Source organism: Thunnus thynnus, chromosome 20, assembly GCF_963924715.1.
Source record: "Thunnus thynnus chromosome 20, fThuThy2.1, whole genome shotgun sequence".
NCBI lineage: Eukaryota > Metazoa > Chordata > Actinopteri > Scombriformes > Scombridae > Thunnus > Thunnus thynnus.
This window is the reverse complement of record NC_089536.1, coordinates 16723464-16736119: the sequence shown is the minus strand read 5'-3', so window position 1 is coordinate 16736119 and position 12656 is coordinate 16723464. Positions and strand designations below refer to the sequence as shown.

The 12656-nt window shown below is 43.5% G+C and overlaps 1 protein-coding gene across 2 annotated transcripts in view; it reads right to left on the bottom strand.

The window, feature by feature from the left end:
- Window positions 1–12399, bottom strand: part of ntn2 (netrin 2) — a 46432-nt gene extending 34033 nt beyond the window's left edge. The window contains exon 1 of one of the 2 annotated variants that reach the window (XM_067576097.1): window positions 11923–12399. The gene's annotated coding sequence lies outside the window, so the exon portion shown is untranslated. Of the gene's footprint in view, window positions 1–8981; window positions 9278–11922 lie in introns of those variants that run through there. The other variant, XM_067576096.1, reaches the window with a different exon arrangement.
- Between the last annotated feature and the right edge of the window lie 257 nt (window positions 12400–12656).

Sequence of the window (12656 nt, the reverse complement as noted above, 5' to 3'; positions counted from 1 at the left end):
GTGCTAAAACCCGTCCATTTGGCCTCTCCTCAAGCGGAGAGTTGGTGTTAAAGGAAAAGGAAAGAGTGTGCAGGAATTACACAGAGCAGAAAGACAGTGTGGACGAAAATGTGGAAGTACAACTGCTTCTTATGTCAATCATAGAAATTGGTAGCTAACTACACATTATTAAAAATTCAGACTTCTTTCCTGCTTCATTTTGAACTATAGACTTGGTTTATGATAAATGGTAATTTGGTGAAAGATAAATGTACATTTCCCTTCGCTGCAAACTTTGAAGTAGCCACCCAAAATGTAAATACAATCTTCTCAAAGACATTTGAAGACCTGGGTATGAAAACATTACACACACAAAAAATAACCCCTGCTATTGCAATATTTAACATATGAAAAATGGATGGCAGGGAATGGGGCTGCTCATAAATGATTATAGTATGAGTGGGCCTTGCCAGGACGGATAAGGACATTGATCAATGACATGTGTCTGAGGACGAGGAGGTTAAAGTGGGCACGCAGGCGGGAGTTCATCAGCCAAGGCACTCCATCAAAAGGCTGGCCGTGGTAAAGCTGGCGGGCCCGACACCCACTGGGGAGGGCATGGAGAGGCGGCTGATAGAATTAGCAACTCATTAGCATCCAGGCCCAGCTTCCGTCAGCAGCATGTTCATCCGAGAAATGAGGCAGCGGGGAGGCTCTGAGAGAGAAAAAGGGGGTTAGGAAGGAGCAGGACGATGGGGCGGAAATTATGACAGGTGAAGGAGGAAAGCAGAAGATGGAGAGGGAATTATTCAGACTTGAAGATTTGATGGGAAGGTTGTTGAGGGACTGCGAGGAAGTTAGAAAAGTTTTTAAAAGCGAAAACCAGGCACTTGACATACACAAGAGATTAGAAAAGAGGACAAACAGGCACAAGGAAGGGAAAAAAAGTAGTTAAGAGTTAAAAGAGGGACATACTGTATGAGGGGGAGAGAAACAGTGAGGGGCACGACAGTGATAAAGCAGAAATGGCTCGAGGGAGGGCGAGTGAGGACAGAGATGAAGTAGCAGTAGGAGAGAGAGGGAAAGTGACAGAGATGCAGGGAGGGAGTGGAGGGAAGGACATAAAAAATGAGAGAGGGAGAGATGGAGGGAGAAACAGAGGGGAGACAGATTAAGGTGGAAGACTGCATTGGTCTGTGTCTGGACTTGGAATGACTAAATATGGAGCGGTCCGTGTGCTGCCGGGCCTGCTGGGAGATTCTTCCAGGGTCTGGTGCTGTCAGGCGTGTCTGGCAGATGAGCGTGTAGGTTAAACAGAGAGAGAACAGTGACAAGGCTGTTTAATTCCATTCTGTAACCCTCTGAAATAGATGCTAGCCTTGCAGTAAGTGTTAACAGTTCTCTAAGACAGTTCAACAACACTACACTCTGGAGAAAAATCTGGTCTTTATTAAAAACTTATGACTTATTCTATATCACTGTAAAAACTGCAAAATGTGAGCCAGCTCCACAAAATCTTTCTGGATTTGTAAGCTTTGCCAGGATGTCAGCACAGTGGTGTAGCTGGCTGACCTTTGAAATACTAAGAATCTGTTTCAGCAAGAAAATCCTCTGCTTTCAGCATTGACAGTGTGTTTAACAAACCACAAGTTTCCCTCAGTGGGGGCAGACATTGTCTTTCATTAAATGTGGTTGAAGTAGCAACAGCTGCGGCCCATGTCTCTTGTCTTTCTGAAGAAGACAATGAATACCACACAAGAAAAAAAAAACATTTTCAGGAAACTACGAAGAAGAGCGTTTTAGAACCACATTTATTTACATAGCTGATGTGAACAAATATTTTGTTCTTTCAGGAAACAATAAAGGAATAGTCTTACATTTTGGAAAATACGCCTGTTTGCTTTCTTGACAAGAGTTAAATAAATGTGAAGCTACCACCAGCAGCTGGTTAGCTTAGCATAGCACTTTGTGAACTAGCCGTTTGCCCCTGTTTCAGGTATGTAGGCTAAGCTAAGCTAACCTGCTGGTGGCGGTAGATTGATATTTACCATTCAGACCATGGGAATGGTATTGATCTTTTAAACTCCTTGCATTAAACAGAACAAGCTTTAATGCAAGGTTAACATTCATGCATTAAAAGATGTGTTAATTAATCCAACAGCTTAAAATCTAAGTTTGAATTTTTAGCATATTGGCTACCCTTTTGTTTACATTTGGATCACAGATTGTGCCTTTAAAGTTTGATGTGACCCTGCAGCACACAAACCTACCACCATCTGGTATGTTAAAAGACGAACTGTTCCTGTGGCAGCTAAGCCATTTCAAAGTGAATGGCTGCTTGGAGTGCAGTGACAAATACAAACTGCATTGCCAATTCATCACTGCAACATTCCTGTGTGGATTAATGACAAGGAAAATGTACTTGTGCCAGCGTGCTACAATCCCCGGTGGGTAAGCGAGTGCAGTGTTAAATAATTTGCCCATTAGTATTACAGGTACATTATGTGAATGGATGAAAAAATATGGGACTTTTTAAGTGGAAGCACCCTGCATAAGAAGGTGTGCTTTGCCACAAAGACCACACAGGCCATTTAGCAATTGGAACATATTCAATGGTTTTAATCAACCAGTGACAGCCCAATTAGAGAATATAGATGATGGAGGGCAAAAGAAGGGGAATGAGATTAAAAAGATGTGGGTGAGGAACAGTGGGAGTGAAAGAGAGAGGCAGAAAAAACAGGCAGCGAGAGAGAGAAAGACAGGAACAGGAAGATGGCAGGGTGGTCTGGAGGTTTCAGCGGAGACATTCCGGGAAACGTTTTTTCAGCTTCTCCCTGTCACCGGGAGATCATCCCATGTTGAGTTGTCTCTCTTTCAAGCGTGGGCGCCTCTGTCAGAGTTCACAGATTAGGAAAACAGAAGTCGCTGAGAGGCTTTATTTGGCTTGGGTGTAGAGGAGGGCGCCGGGGGAGGTGAGGATAGGAGAGGGACAGCTGAGCCACTTTGTATCCCAAGTGGGAGCCTTTCACGCTGCTCTAGTTGTTGGCGTGGCGGCCCCACTCAGACTGGGGGTGAATGGAGGTCTTCTGGGTTGCTTCTCACAGATGACAGCAAGCTGAGGCCCAAACTGGTGCCCTGCTGTCCCTCCAGCCTGCTGTACAGTAATCCCTGGTGGGGTTATTAGTGGCTGCCCAGAACCATGGAGGACTTTTTAATAGGCTAACAACAGGGCCACCTCCATTCTCATTATCACTATAGAAAGATTCATTGTATGAATATAAAAGAACAGTGAGAGCAGCAACAACCTTAGAAATCCAGATTGCACATGGTTTGATGTTGTTTTTGATGCTATAAAACACTTGTGCATCTTACTCAGGAATCACATCTGGGATGCAAACCCAGATGTGTCCCAACCCATATAATTAATTTGTGTCATTTACAATTATATAAAATTGAATCAATTTTGCTTGATAAATAATTTAAACTATTATTTGATTGTCAATTTTCTGTTGATCAACTAATCAATTAATGAACTAATCAGTTCAGCACTAATACCATACTTAGCTCTCACACACACACACACACACACACACACACACACGATAGGTAAATAAACCTGTCCACATAAATCAACATGACTGACAGGCCTCAGCTAACAGGGGTCAGATATTGGTGACTTCATGATGGCCGTCTCCGCAGTGGTGACGACGATCCTTCTGTTTGTGTAAGCGTGTGTGCGTGCGTGCGTGTGTGTGTGTGTGTGTGTGTGTGGGTGGGCGGGGTGGTGGGTGTGGGGGTGGAGGGCGCTCGGAGTTCCTCACTGGCATTCATTAGGGATTGGGGAGGAGGAGGGGAGGAGCAGGGAGGACCGAGGGCAGGAGGGGGTCAACTCTCACAGCTGAGGGCGTCATTAGCAGAGAGATCACTGACAAATTTTTAAAGCCTGCTTATGTCTGCTCAAGGGTTGTGTGTGTGTGTGTATGTGTGTCTGTTTGTAGGAAGGAAGGAAATTTGCCACTGTTTTTTTTCTTCTTGAGTCTAATTCCAACCCTTGAAACTGTTCACCATCAACTCTCTAGCAAGAGAAAACTGCTGCACCTGAATTTGTGGCCACACCTCAACTCGTTGCTATCTGTTAACAATCTGATAACATGCCTCAGGTTCTCATGCACTGTGAAGCTAAAACACAAAGCAGGAGGATCCAAAGAGTATCCGTTAAATAATTCCCCCTATCTATCCCTTTCCACCTCTGCATCTGACAGAAAGAGACGCTGCAGGGAAAAAGACAGAACGCCCAGCAGAGGAATGCGGCAGCTTCTGTGGCCTGGCCCACACGGCTGGCCCGCAGTCCGACAGCAGTTCTTAAAATCAACAGAACCTGATCCAGAACTGAACAGGAGGAGAGAAGACAGACAGCGCGAGGTGAAATATGAGGTCAGGCTAGTTCTCACAGACTTTGACAGGAAGTTGTGCTAAGCTACCGCTCTCTGTATTTATGCACATACACTGTACACTTCAGTACAAAAGCAGGCGAGAAACGCTGATAGGACAAGTTGTGGTGTATTTTTCTGTTAATGAAGTGTTCTGTGAGGTCAGTGTTTTTTTGTGAGAAAACGGGAGGCGTAGGGAGGGTAAAGGACATGAGCAGGCAGAAAGTTGAATGCAGCAGTGACTCACTAGTTTCAGGGTTAAACAGGGTTAATTTGCGCAAAAACAGATCAGGCAGCGTAGATCGCATTTTCACATGGATATTTTGTCCACACGTCCAAACGTTGTTTTGTTTTGTGCTGCAATAAGAAAGTGTAACTTGAGCATAGCTCCAAAAGGGCTTCTAGTAATAAAAAGTGAACGGAAAAATGGAGGGAAAAATATGATGTTGAGAGTAAGCCAAAGCTCCATATAAAAAAACAATAAATGGCTAAACTATGAAGGTGATTTGACTACAAATGGTACTTCGTAGATGTAACCAGATTTTCACTCAAATTTTTATATTAATGAGGTTTTTTTCCAGTTTTCACCCATTTTAACATAAAAACCTGAAAAAAAAAATCACATTTATTTTTTAATAAAAACCAAATATAATAAAAGACCAAATCAATAACAAATGTGGATATTAAAGTTAAATAACACCACAAAGAAGAGCAGCAGGGTTTGCAACTGTGTAATGATGCATTTCTGAAACTAAAACCAGAACACAATACGCATCCAAGAATCCATTTGATTTGAATCACATCTGAGGATTAATAAATTATATTGGGGTGTCGCCAAAAGTAATAGCAAGCCATGTTGTGGCACAACACACTGGTTTCTCTGCTAAAAATCAAAGCAGGGGTTCAGAACAACTGAGGAAGGCTTGAGTCGTCAATAACTGTTTAAGTTCAAAATATACCTGTGAGCTTGTAAGTGAGGGAGGAAAAACGTGTACTTTGTCTTGGATTTTTAACTGACAGAGTGATGGACTGACAGATGAGGGAGTGAATGGACAAGAGTTCAAACATTTATAGCCTCCTTTATCAAGCTATGATCTGCTTTCAAATACAAGAAATATTTCCTCTACATGTGTTCTCAAGATGCGCCTGAGAAAGGGATGACACCCACAACCCTGCGATTCCCTCTTAAAGTTTGTCACTGGATAAAGGCCGTGCAGCGGGGTAACAGATGATAAAGACATGCGAGAAATGCTAGCACGTTGAAGTTCTTTAAGTGTTTTGAGTATGTGTGGGTGGACTAAGGGCTCCCTTATTGAACATTTCCCATGGACTTGAGCATAACCCTGACCGCAGCTTTGGAGCGGTGTGGTTGGATGGTGGTGGTTGGGGAAGGGCAGGTGAGGTGTTCCTGAATATGAGAGGAAGTAGCTCATTTAGAGGGATGGAAGGGTTTAAGGAGTGGAGAGGTGAGCACTCTTTCAAAGCCTTTTGAAGGCTGGCTGCGGTAGGCAGAGCCGCGGTTTTCCCAAAAAGCCCCCCTAACAGGAAAACAGTCTCTTTTTTTTTCCATTGCACAAGAGCAACCTCTACCCCACAGCCAAAAGCAAGGACCTGCTTTGAACTCGCAGGGGGAAAAAAAACCACAAATCATTTTATTAAGTGCCTGGAATACTCACACAGTTGCGTACATTACACTTAAGCACAGACATTGTTGACAGACTAACACATGCGCTGTTGTAGTTGTATTCACAACGTGTGCCCTCACTCACACATGAGGACACATCGTAAAGGATGCCAAAGCTCGTGACTCATCAGACACCACCCTTTCCCCTCATCCCTTGTTCCTCTCCTTCCCATCTCCACCTCCGCTCTCTCTCCTCTCTCCTGCAACAACAATCTTACAGCGCTCTGGGTGATCTTTGCCTAAAGGTCAGAGGTCAACAGCCTCCCGGTTAACAGGGGAAAGAACTTAAATGTCTGACTTTTGGCTTGACTGACGTTATCATGTTACCATGCAAGCCAAGAGCTTGTTCAACTTTATGTCAGTGAGATGAGTAGAAGTGAGCTAGCAGCTAGCATACACAGGGAGGGGAAACACACACCCAATCCACTGTCAGTGTGTAAACAAGTGCAAATAAACCCAGTTCCTTTGGAGAAATCAGCTTTCAGCCCATCACGCCTGACAACTCACAGTTCGCTATCAACACAAAGGATGTCTACTGAGTGCGTTCAAGTCAGATTCTGATAGGTACTAGGTGGGCATGCAGACCTCACACACACACACATATATATATATATATATATATCCCCCTGCATCTGGAGGAAATGTGTGGCTGACACATGCAGGCGTAGCAGGGAGCGGGGAGTGGCAGGATGAAGCATGTGAATCTTTGCCCTTGGATCCTCTTCCCACAGCGAGAGACATCTTGGGTGTCACGCTGACGAATGACAGGTATTTCAACAAGAAAGGTAAGCGCACACACACACACACACACACACACACACACACCCAATTTGTCACTCAAAAGAGAAAACATACTGCCACTTTTGACTTCATTCTCAGTCAAAAGTCAACCATCTACTGGTCTAAATATAAATTTGTGCCGGAACTGATCCAGGAGGGAAAGAACATGGAACTTGTGGAGAACATGGAATTTTCTACACATGGAATTCCACAATATTAACCTGCCATTCAAGGAAACTTTGCTATGTGTGATCAGGTGCCAGAGCTAAATGTGGAAGCTTGTTACAAACAGCTGTAATATAAAAAGGTGATCGTTCCGATTGCGTAAAATCAACCAGCGTGGTCACGACTGAGCAGCTCTAATTTTATTAAAAATAAAAAACGGCTCATGTCGTTTTGGTAAAAATGACAAAAGCTTGACTCAAGAAGGGAACGGGTGGTTACACCCAGAACAAACAGAAAAGGAGGGACTGACAGAAAGAGAGATCTAGCATTACTTTGCCATGTCAAACTGTTGAAGCCATAAAAGAAAAATATATTGGATGTGTTGACTTTACTTGCTCAGGTGGAGGGAGCCAAGAGTCCTGAGGAATCCTGCTTTTCAAAGCAAAAGAAAATGATATGCTTATGTTACTGCAGCTTTCTCCATCTCAATCCACCCGCCTTTCTCTGGGGTTCATAAATACCCCATACAAGCACGCACACACACACACACACACACACACACACACTTGCAGCAGTGAATAAAATCTGCACTATGTTGCTTTGGATTAGCTTCCACATCATGTGCCTTCAGCTGCTCCTGGCTCTACCTCCCCTCGCTCTGTTATTGATGGAAGCATGGTGTGATGCAATTAAATGATGATGATTAATTTGCAAAAACAGGGAAGTGATGGCCGCTGTCCAGATGAGCAGCACCTCGCTTCAACTCAAACATTACCCCCCCGAGTTTACACTTGATGCCTCAACATTCTCTCTGACATCAGTGAGCAGTGAGGATTCAGAGGCCTTCTTCCTTGACTTGATTCCAGTCATTTGCGGTGAGAGTGAGAAGTAGGTCAAGTGGCTGACACTGTTTCAGTGTGCAATAGGGGCATACTTTAAGTCTATTGAAGCAGATAAGATAAGCAATCTGTATGGGACTCTCGCTTTCAGTTCCAGGCTTGTTGCTTCTTGAGAGCAGACTAGATGAGCTTGGGGAGGGTGGAGCTCATCATTATTGTGCAGGCTATTGTTTCCTGTCACACCTTGCCCACAATGGGCTTCAGTATCAAATCAAGCTTCTCCTCACTTTATTCCTCCGAAAAAAAAAAAAAAAAAAACACAGAATAGACGCAACTTGATGATGCTTGACTTGACATTTTTCTTCAAAGCAAGAGTTGCTTTAAAGAATTCAGTAAGATTTTAACCTTTAATAAACAAAGAATCGTGTTTATGTCTGGATTTGGAATGTTGTTGTTTCCGAAAGTTATTGTGGCTCATTAATAGCAGACAAAAATATGCCATCCTGATTTTTTTTGCGCACAAATGTTTTTCAATATGAATGCGGCAGCGTCAAAGCGAGTAGGGAAAATATTAGAAGTGACAAACGCATTGGGAGACTTGGCGAGGGCAGTGCCGAGGAAGACGGGAACCGAGAAGCGCGCTGCTTGCTTTGGCATCCGCTCTTGGCTCTGAGTCCACCTCGCTATTAAAGCTCACTGACTCCGTATAGCGCACCTCTTGTACCTCGTATTAAATCCTCTGCGCGGGCTGTTTTTCTCACTTTTTTTTTGCTGCAACCCACGGGCCAGTTGTAAACCGAGGAGGCTGACACCTGTCTGCGGTGTCCACCGCTCTGATCCAGCGCGCCCCGGCGATTCAGCGACCCAAACACCCACTTATACAGTCACACGAGCTCAGCCTATAATCAAGTAATGACAGTCATTGCCTTCATTTAAAACAAATGACAGGTAATGGGCACCCCGTCAGTGCGAGCACTGTGAGTCACTCATTTCTTTTCTAAGGAAATAAGTGGTGCGTAAAATTGAAATCTGCTCTCCACATAAACACGAACACGCTGAATATGAAATAAACAGGCACAGTGACACGGCACATAATAAACTTACCCCGCAGTGTCAAGTCGTGACTGCCGCTGTCTTTAAATTTAAAAGGCGTCCACAGAGAGAGATCCACACCAACTAGCTTTTAGGTTCTCTTCCGTCAGAAAATGGTCCTCTCCGAACGCAAAAGTGTCTCTTCTTTCTCACACTCGCCGCTTTAAAATATTAAAAGGACAAGAGAAACACATGCGACATAGTCAACAGAGAGGAGGTGGACCCACTGCACTCATCTGCGCCCGGAGCTCAAACCAACTGAAAATCGTCCAGTACATCCATAGGTTGTAAAGCGAGCCCGGGGTAGGCTACTCCCCATTAAAATCAAACCCAGATTTTCCCAACCATGTGTGCGCGCGAGAGAGGGAGAGAGAGAGAGAGCGAGCGAGAGAGAGAGAGAGAGAGAGAGAGAGAGAGAGAGAGAGATCCAAATATTCCAATAGCCCACTGTGTTTTGTTAACTTAAGTTTTATTTTACCTGTAATTTGGTGATGCGTATAATTTAGCTGTGTAGCCAAAATAACGCGCAAACGAAAATAAACACTTAACCAAACTACCACTTGCTTCAAGATTTTTTTTTTTTTCCCTCAAACAACACAACTGGTCTCACTTTTACAACAAATACCTCCGCCGCTTTACGGACTGATTGTTACTGTGCTGCTCGCTCTAAATGCCCCATGGCTCGCTGTATTCACAGGCAGCCATATGGAGGTCGTAATGAGAACACAACGTTGAACCTGTTGAAACAGAGTATAGCGGGGCTCCGGGGCCCACAGAAACAAGAATCAGATGCAGATTGTAATAACTTATTAATCCTTATAATAGTGCAACACATGTTGGATTTATTACCGAACGCCAGCGCTTCAAGGCACCAAAAATGTGGATTTTGTGATGGTTTTATTCATATATTGTAACAAAAGTAGCATTAAATTAAATATATCACTGCATTGGCCCGTCATTGCGTCATGAGGATGGTCTATTGTACGTGTGTGTAGAGAGAGAGAGAGAGAGAGAGAGAGAGAGAGAGAGAGAGAGAGAGAGAGAGAGAGATGTTCGTTTTGGCACAGAAACTGTGGCCCTGCACCCTCGGTCATGACAGTACATTAACTAATTAACTGCATTCATACGGCTTATACCCTTCTTCTGGTGCTTAAGGCGCAACAGCCGATGAGCATAGCGGGTCATGATCAGTATGATGGACACATTTATATAGCTGATCTAAGGGAGAGTGCGTAAAGGCGCACAGGAGAGATCACTGGTTTACAGCGACTTTGGAATTGCAGCTGCTTCAATTGTAGACAGTAGTAGGCCCATTCATTATATTAATACTGACATCTATCACCATCACAAAGTGATTAAAGAACAGAAGTGGTGACTTATGTTCGAGGCACTGATGTGTTATTGAGAGTGCGATTTAGTTTGGCTGTTAAAAACTTTCAAATGATCTCACCCCCGAGCACTAGAACTATTAATTTTTAATGTGTATAGAGAAACACATGTTACATTTGTAAAATCAGCCCAGCAGAACAGCAAGGACGTCCGTTTTAAAATCCCTGTTAATTTATAGGCGACAGCAGCACGCATGTTGCTCTGTGTGTTATTGCAGGTGCAGCCTGCATATTGGCGGCTCATTATTCGAGCATCACGGCTGATCAAATCCCGAGCACCTCCTGGCTCCGCTGTAAGCTGATCAACATTCCTCTTGTATTTACTGTACCATCCTCTGGGGGGAACAGCCCGGCCCGGCTCGGCCCGGCTCGGGACCGAGCTGCGCTTTTGTGCCTTTATTCCAACCATTCATCTAAAACAAAGACCATTTAAATGTGTTCAAAACCGTGGATAATTAACCTCAACCCAGTGTGTGTGCGTGCGTGTGTGTGTGTATGTGTGTGTGCGTGCGTGCTCAGCCTACACCAGAACACACCTGCAGCCAATAGCCTTCTAATTAATGAAGAAAATTAAACTTAATGGGTTCAAACACGACGGATCACCTCACCAAAAATTGGCCAAAAACCAATTAACTTGAATCAAAGTCGAGGCAAGATAAATGACGAGCAAGTGCACGACTAAAGACTCACTGTGCCGTATGCAAGGAATTACACTTTATACATTTTTTAGACGTGAAAACTTGATAAATGTTTCCCCAAAGAAACTTCCCATCTCCACACATTTATGTATCTGCCATCAGCCTGTATTTATTGTTATTACTCCTTTTGCTCCTCTGGCCTCATGTCCAATTACTTTATTCTCTTTTATTTATCCATGCTAAATTAAGTCAATCCTTCATTCCAAGTCGTTTTTTTCTCCTCCCATTCTTGATCATTTTCTCACGTGAATCAAACCCTAAAATAACATTTTCATCGGCTTAACAGGAGTCTAAATTAACTGAACAATGAATCTTCATTATTCTGTTGTCTTTTTATTTTTTTCCTTGATGCTCCTTGGTCTTTATTTCTAAAAAAAAATCCCCCCCGAGTGTGGGATGACGACATTTTCTTATTATTTGCTGTCCTGTAGTTTTCAATTACACAGTTTGAGTTTAAACTGGGATTTTGATTTGTTTTTAGAGAGCAGGCCAGTAAACACAGAAACTGAAACAAGCAGCAGGTTTTCAATAAAATTTAGTCCAACTGAGTGTTTTGGAATCGAAAAACTACAGTAAACCTTTTGTTCAGAAACAGGACAACACACTGAAATATTAAGCTGTAAGATATCCTCCACACTGATTTTGTTTCTAGCGTTGACACACTTTATCTATTTACAACAGTATAGTTCATGTCCATAGATTTTACCCGCACAAGGCCCATTTTGACGCATTTTTGTGAAATAAAGGAGCTCCGCTGGGCAGGCACTAATCTAGGTAGATTATCTCTCCAATTACAAGTGGGAGAGATTAGACTGCGTTAAAGACAGAATGAAAGAAAGCAAGACTAACAACAGGCAACACACTCACTCGCTGTCAGATGGGATTCAAGCGGGGAGCTCCTCGATCCTTTAGAGTTGTTGCACTTGGATCAGTCTTCTGATTTTGTCTGCACAACAAGCCTCAGTGGTCTGTCTGTTCAAAGCCCGGGGCTCTCAACGCTGGGTTCCCTGCGGCGGACACCCTGGAGAAAATGTCAGCCTCCGGCTTTGTCCTCGCTTCATTTTTTGGCACCCCTGCTGTTGGGCGCAAGGGGAGATGCTTACCTTGTCCAGAGGGAAACCCCCTACCTTGTTTTCAGTGGGGGAAGGACGCCCTCTCGTGGCGAAGTACTTGTAAACCTCAGTCAGACTACTGACCTTGCATCCACCCACACAGTTTAGTAGAAATATTATACTTTACGCTCTTTGGTGCCAGATTTCTTGACGTTGTCATTAAAATAACGAGAAACAATCAGGCAAAGTTATTTTTAAAGCGATTTCAGACCATAAACCTTCCTCACAGGAGACATTTTGACTTGTTATTGCAGGGAAATCACAGGTGTAACTAATAACATTAATTATACCCCTGTTCTATTTATTTGACCTAATAACAAATGGCATCCAATTAGCATGCGCAGTACAAGAGCCCCAGCGCTAAAACATCTAAATGGAATGCAGCCATAATTGATGTGATTAGTTACACCTGTGTTTGATGAGTCAATGGTCAAATATTGATCAAAGTTCAAGCTGTGAGCCTTTTTTGACCCAAAAGTACAAACAATC